The 7,995-nt window shown below is 34.7% G+C and overlaps 1 pseudogene; it reads left to right on the top strand.

Annotated features, from left to right (window-relative positions):
- The first annotated feature begins 590 nt into the window (after positions 1 to 590).
- LOC118722968 lies at positions 591 to 1,360 on the top strand (annotated as a pseudogene).
- Positions 1,361 to 7,995: the final 6,635 nt, after the last annotated feature.

The raw sequence follows: 7,995 nt of genomic DNA, 5'->3' as shown, positions 1-7,995 counted from the left end.
CAAAATAAGAATTTTTAGATTTTACCCTAGGTTTTTATGTGACTCATTAGAAGAATTTTAGAGTGTATAATAATATGAACTAATTACACTAAAAAAAGTATAATCTTTGTCTGCTGTAGGACTCAACCACCCTATTCACCTTATAACTTACTTGAATCTGGCATTTCCCATTGCCTTTGTTTGATTACTAGTATTTTTTCTCCTTAGTATTTATCACCATCTGTCATATTAATACATTTATTTTTTTGTTTATTGTGTGCCATTTCCACTAGAATGAAGTTCTGTAATCATTGAATTTTTGTCATTTTTTTGTATCTCTAGCTAATAGAAAAGTCCCTAGCACATACAATAGTATACTGATTGATTTTAGGGAGAGAGAAAGAGATTGATTGATTTGTTGTTCTATTTATTTATGCATCCATTGGGTGCTTCTTAGATGTGCCCGGACTGGAGATGAAACCTGCAACCTTGGTGTATTGGGACATGTTCTAACAAACTGAGCTGCCTGGCCAGGGTCCTAGCACATACTGTGCTACCAATAAGTATTATTGAATTAATCAATGGATTTTTTGATGGGGAGGGATGGTTCAATGAGCTTTCCTGTCCAACTCCTGCCATTGTATAATCAGCCAGGTATAGTTGCAGGGGTATGGTGGATGCCACCATCACCACCTCCATTAGACTGTTCACCAGGATTGGCATATTTCAGGCAGATAGATCAGATACTGATTCATTAGCAAGTTGAGCTTCTGGAAGTCTTCATAAGTTTTGGAACTAGTATTAAATATAAAATGAAGAACAGCCTTAGACAAACTATTTACTTTTCAGTAAAGGATAGTGATTTCTGTACCTGAAACTGCTATGGGCTTGTAAGTCTTTTACTGTAAGGATTCTTGGTAATATGAGCCAAGAGTCATAACTCTGGAGAGACCACTGAGGTGTGCCAGCTGCTGTTAGCCCTACTGCCCTCAAGAGATAGAAAGCCACGCTCCTCCTAGCGTACCACCAGGTTATGTTATTAAGAATTGGTATCCATGTCAGCCAGAGTTTACAGTTCAAAATGAAGAGGAGAGAGGATGTACTAAAAATTATTGGTCCATGTTGTGGTATTATGGATTTTGAGATTGAATCTCTTGATGAAGAAAATGTGGTTGGTAAGACTCCTAAGCATTAGACTGGTTTTGTGATTTAGAGATGCCAATAACTTTGGGATCCAGTTCCCTTTAGAACTTGATATAAAAGCTGTGATGCTTGGCATGCGTTGTCCCATTAACTTCATTTTTTGTTTGTTTGTTTGTTTGTTTGTTTGTTTTGTTTTTAAAGGACTGGAGACAAAGAACAGAGAGCAGGAGTTTGGTAGTGATTTAATAAAAATCTCCTTGGGAGAAAAAAAATAAGAACCAAGGTGGGATATCTATAGTAATAAAAGCATAATATGTTAATTAGGCCAGACAGCAGAATGACCTTCTTCACATTATTATGGATGTCACTGTGGCGGGGGCCCAGGCAGAGGTGGTTAGGGGCAATCAGCAGGCAGAGTGATTAGGGGTGATCAGACAGGCAGGTGAGCACTTAGGGTCATCAGGCAGGCAGGTGAGTAGTTAGGGGTGATTGAGCAGGCAAGCGGTTAGAAGCCAGCAGTCCCAGATTGTGAGAGTATGCAGGATGGGCTAAGGATCCACCCAACCCCTGATGCATGAATTTCATGCACCAGACCTCCAGTATATACATACATACATACATACATACATACATATTATACATACACACACACACACACACACACACACACACACACACACACACATATATATATATATATATATATATATATATATATATATATATATAGTTTTAGAGAAATTAATGAGAAAGAAGATAGAGAGAAGATAAATTCAAGCTTTACTTTGAAGGTATAATTGATGGTATTTGTTACTGGGTTGAATTCGAGAAAAGGAAATGCAAGAATTCAAGAATGGTTTCCTAGATTTTTATCTAGCAACTGCATAAGATAATGTTATTTTCTGAAATGGGAAAGTGAAGGTGAGAATCATGGTTTAGGGATGAAGTTAGTGGGAAGTAAGATGGTCATTCAATAGCCAAGTGGAAATGTCAGTTATATAATTGCCTATACCTTGTACTCAGAGGAGAGGTATTTGGGAGATATAAATTTGGTAGCTATCAGCATAAAGCTTCAGATGTTAATGATATTACATAGAAGAAGCATATAGACTGATAATTGTTGAGGGCTCAGGACCAAAAAATGAGTCATTAACATGTAGTGGGTAAGCCATTGAAGGAGATGGAGAGGATGTTCAGATATAGTGAGACTGGCAGAGCTATGTCATGAAAGGTCAGCAAAAAAGGTGAGTCAAGTAAGACATGAATCACTTTGCTGAATGCACCTGAGAGGCAATAATATGAGGACACATAAGTGTCCATTGGGTCTTGACAAGAGCAAGTGAATTGTAGTGCTTGGAATGAAAGCCATGTTAGAAATAGTTGGAAGTGAATCAGAAATGAGGAAGGAAACACCTTAGGTAAAGGGGATATATTAATCTAGGAAGGAAGGTGATAACCATGGATGTATATTCTTTAGCTGCTAGTGGGTAATGTTGAAGGTACTGTGTGGGTATAAAATAATTGTTATGAAGAGATGATATCTTTATGTGTTCCAGTGATCAAGCATTGAATTTCAAGGTTTTGTAACTTTAATGGTTCTAATGTCAGAATGGTGACTTATTTTTACATGCAAAATAAACTGAAGTAATTATCTGAATCTCAGACACTATGATTTACTGCCACAATGGAGCTTTGCCTAGAATCCTGGCTCTTTCTACTGGCCACATGATTCTCCAAGCCTGTGTTTATTCATCTTCTGAGTGGAAACAATAATACTCCTTATCCATGGCTTTTGTGGACATGAAGTGAGATGATGTCTGAGAGGATTGACTTATATTATTGATATTTGTGTCTGTACCAAAAGATAAAATGGACATTTACTGAAATACCTCTGATGGTACCCAATTGGCCATAGTGCAGCTATTGTCTTATGTCATAAAACAATTCTAGCTAATAAATAATGCCTTGAAGAAGAAATTATATTTTGACCACTTTTATATCCTCAGTACCCAGCAGTACACTTAGTTCTGAGATGTCTGTCAAATTAAATTAAAAAAAAGAAACATAGAGAAACTTCCAGAAAATTGTAGAGCAAGATGAAATTATGTGTGACTACATTTATCTGGCTTTGTAGTTCTGCCCTTGAAACAATGAGATGTGGAATGGTTTTCCTTCCAAGAGTCTATTTGACACTTGACTTTAAAGAATGGCTTAGGAAAACCCATATATCTTTCATATTTGCCTGAAGGTATACCACAACATTTTTGCTTCTAATTTCCCTGTTTCATTACTATTTATCTGTGACAAGATAGAACAATTTGTTGTAATTATACCTATAATCATCTTTTGATACCAGCATTTTAATTCAGTTCTGAAAGTTTGTTTAAAAAGGCTTTCAGGTTTTTTTCCTACATGTTTTAGTGGTTTATCACATGTTGTTTTAAATGAGTTCACTTTGTTCATGATGATTCCTTAATGCCCAGTGAATTGCATTAAAACTCTAGGAAACATGACCCCAAAAAAGTGCTCTCCATTGCCCCACATTTTGGAATTAGGTCTGAAAAAATATCTTAAGATTTGGGGCCAGGTGTATGTTTTTGTGTGCTCATCTGCCTTATTTTATTGTACCTGCTGTATTCTTTTCGTGGCTTACCATGTTTAAAGTCTTGGGGTATTTTAAGAATTAAAGTGGACATTTCAGCAGATATGCTTTCATCAGTCTGCAGGGACAAGTCTGTACGTTCATTGTGTCCTGAACAAGGAGATAAATGGATCTGTAGCAACAAATTAGACTTTAGAATTCATCAGTGTAGATTTGAGAGAAAGTATCTTCAATTGATCAGTGTAGATTTGAGAGAAAGTATCTTCATTTTCATTTGAGTACAAACAATTGAAATTAAGGAGATAAAATATTTAAATTCACCTGTTTCATTAAATGTTCCTGCATCTAATAAAATGAGGTTTAAAAGTGCAATGTTCTCTAGGAACCACAAAAAGGACATTTACTGCCTTTTAGAGTATTGACATATCCATAAAATTATTACAGGATTCAGTGGGGTTAAATTATGTATTAAAATATGAAAATATGGATCTTGGATCTATATCAAATCCTGATGTCAGGTCACTGGGGTTCATTAGGTTAGAATTGATTTTCAGAGAATATTATATTCATGGGATAGGGAGTGACTACTTTTTTATGTATTAGATTTATGAGACTGTATTATAATTGGCAATACATATTGTTTAATTTTCCCCCTAAGGATAGGTAAACCCTAAGTAAAAAATTCTGAATCACCTGCCCAATCACCAGAAACCAACAAATCCCTCAAACTCCAGTAACATGTAATGGAGTATTAATTTGAGACAGAGGAAAAAATATAAAAACAATGGTAATAATCAAAATAAAGAAAGAGTTAGATGAACTATAATGTAGTCACTAAGAGAATGTATAATTAGATATTTGTAATAACCTAGGGGGGAAAGCTTGTGTTGCAGTATTACATATGAAAAAAAGTCACAACTTTGATATATAGCAGAGCTCAACTAATATGTGCAAAAAATAGATTAGAAGGAAATTCACTAATATTTACCAGTGAGTATGCCTGGTAATTTACATTTTTCTTTATAACTTTATATGCTTGATTTTTATACAATAGACCTGTTACTTTTATCATCAGAAAATAAGTGAGACAAAGCTGTGTGTCAAACAATTCAGTTTAGTGCTAATGCTTATCCACTGGCCATTTGTGATGCCCTCTTGATGTGGTGTCTTGCTGTTTGAAAGTTATTTCTTATGTTAAGTCCTTTGATCACATTCACTTTGAAAACAGCATGTCCTTGCAAGCCCAAGGTTTGTAGCTTTCTCAGATGAGTGATTTTCAGATGTGATATTTTTTTAATCAGGTGAATTTTATGTAATGCAATTTTCCCTTTGTATCTAGAAATATATTTGTGTTAAAGGTTTAACCACAAGCCAAGTATAAAGTAATTTGGTTGGTGGTCACTAAGCTATTGATAAATGTCTGACATTATTAAATTAAATTTGCTTTTTAGTTTCATTCTGAAAATGGTCTGACTTTTTTTGAAAAGCAAGCTTTATTTCTAGCTCATATTGAGACCATGTACTCTGTGACAAAATTGTAGTATACTAGGTGTACCAGTTAATAATGAGGATTTTTTCAATAGATAGAGTTACACATATGTTGATATATATGCAATTTGATATGTATGCTATTTTGTTGTATTGACAGCAAGCTTCAAAATTTCATATGCCAAATTTGCTGAAATTGTTAACACCATAGATGTTTTTATGCTTAAAAATGTCAAATTTTGTGCCAAAAAAGAGCATTTGCAGGAAGTTTTAATCTGTTACTTTATTTTGAAGAAAAAATTATCGTTGACTTTGGGAAGCTTCTGGTAAACATGATCCATCTCAATATACTTGTGAGCACTGGTTTAAATGCTTTAAAAGTGATGATTTCAATGTGAAAGACGAAGAACATCCAGGTCAACCAAAAATGTTTGAAGGCCAACAATTACAAACATTGGATGAAGATGTGTGTCAAACTCAAAAACAACTCACAGAAAGATTAAATGCTGTTCAGCAAATAATTTCCGATCATTTATAAGCAACAGGAAAAATTTTAAAGGAAGGAAAGTGGGTGCTACATCAACCTAACAAAAGATAAATGGAAAACCAAAAAGTCGTCAGTAAAATGTTGCTTCCAATGAAGGAAAGGAAGTCTTTTTTGCATCAAATTGTGACTGGCAATGAAAAGTGGATTTATTTTGAGAATCGGAAATACACAAAATCAAGGGTTGATCCAATTCAACCATCAACATGGACTGCAAGGCCAAAACACTTCAGAAAGAAGACAATGCTCTGCATTTGGTGGGATTAAGAAGGTATGGTGTATTATGAGCTTCTAAAACCAGGTGAAACTATTAATACTAATTGCTACTGACAACAAATAATCAATTTGAACTATGCTTTCATTGTGAAGTTACCAGAATGTGCCAGAAGACACAAGAAAGTAGTTTTGCTTCATGATAATGCACCATCACACACTTCAAAACCATTTAAAGACATGTTAAAAGATCTTGCCTAGGAAGTATTACCACACCCACCATATTAACCAGACCTTGCTCCTTCAGATTACCACCTGTTCTGATTGATGGCGCACACACACTTTCTGAGCAGCACTTCAACAAAATATACTAAGAAGTGGAAAATTTGGTCTCTGAATGGTTTGCCTCAAAACAAGAAAAGTTGTATTGGGATGGTATCTACAAATTACCTGAAAGATGGGGAAAATGTGTAGCTAGCAATGGACATTACTTTGAATAAAGCACTTCTGATGTTTCTCTTGAAATTATCATATTTTCTTTGATTACAAAATCTGTCATTATTTAGTAGTACATCTAGTAGTATTAGTACTTTGAAAAAGAATTTGATTCAGGATTGCTGATATATTTCTGAGCAGCCTCCTAAAAAGCCTATTTATATGCTTACCTAATGAATCTCTATTGCATAATAATTCCTCCAACTTTGGGACATTTATTCATTCATGCATTCAACAAACATGTAATGAACACCTGGCATGTGAGCATGCTATAGCAGGCCTTAGTTCCAATTTTTCAGTGTATATGGGCATATTATGGTTTTAATCTATTTGGTGGGGGAAAAAACAACAACAACACAAAATATAAGTAAAATGCAAGTTTTGATCATATATATTTTCAAATACACTCAGCTATATGAGGGCAGGGATTTTTGTCTGTTTTGTTTTTCCTAGCTTCTAGAACAGTTCCTACTAAATAGTACATGTTCAATAAGTATTTGTTAAATAGACTGATAAGTAAGGGGCTAATATGGAGCATATAGATGAGACGAAGAAGACAAAAAAGACAAGAAAGAATTTGAAGGACAGTCACCACTGACTATGTCTAATTCCCAAAGAGAATGGGGAGTAGGCCCAGTGCTATCTTTGCCCTCAGTCTGTTGTCTTCTCACTGCTGATGCTGTCGATTGCTCTTGATTACTCTAAAACCGTAGTGTAAAAACTAATATTTCTATTTCTGTCTGCTCTTCATTTTCTTTGGCAATTAGATATAGCTGATTTAAAAAAAATTGTCTTAAATTCTTAAACATATTGGAGCACAAAGAAGTCTTTTTATTAATTAAAAACAATTGCATCCAGCTATCTCACTGTCTGGTATTTATTTAACCAAGAAAAAGGGAATCATGTGTCTGTAGAAAAAAAGTTGTAAAATAATATTTACAGTAGCTCTGTTTATAATAATCAAATGTAGAAAGAATCAAAATGAATTACAAGAAAAGAATGAATAAATAAATTGAGGTATATTCATACATTAGAATATTATCTATATATATAAAAGCCTAAGTGACCTTTACAACCAAACGACCAGAATGACTGGATGACTGGTGGGTAGCTATGATGCATGATGACTCATACCTTGCTGCTGGGGCTTTACTAGTCCCAAATCTGGTTCACCTACACCTTAGACCCAGATGAAAGGGATGACGGAACCTGATTCCTCAGGGAATTGGCCATTGGTTAGCTTGCTGCTGGGACCAACCTCCTGCTGTCCCTCTACTGAGTAGATCTGTCCCAATCACTAGCCAGGCCAAGGGACCCCACCTGTGCACAAATTTGTGAACTGGGCCTCTATTACACCAATAAAAAGGAATTAACTACTATCCAAGTGGCAACAATATGTTTCTCAATAATATATATTAAACAAACAAACAAAAAAGGTCAAATACATAAGCATTTGGCATAAAGTTATTCCATTTATTTGAAGTTCAGTAAGAGGTAAGACTATTGTATGATGACAGAAATAAAAATAGTT

The sequence above is a fragment of the Pipistrellus kuhlii genome, unplaced genomic scaffold (assembly GCF_014108245.1).
Source record: "Pipistrellus kuhlii isolate mPipKuh1 unplaced genomic scaffold, mPipKuh1.p scaffold_m20_p_2, whole genome shotgun sequence".
Classification (NCBI taxonomy): domain Eukaryota; kingdom Metazoa; phylum Chordata; class Mammalia; order Chiroptera; family Vespertilionidae; genus Pipistrellus; species Pipistrellus kuhlii.
The sequence above is the reverse complement of the archived record's forward strand: the minus strand, read 5'-3'. Positions and strand labels throughout refer to the sequence as shown.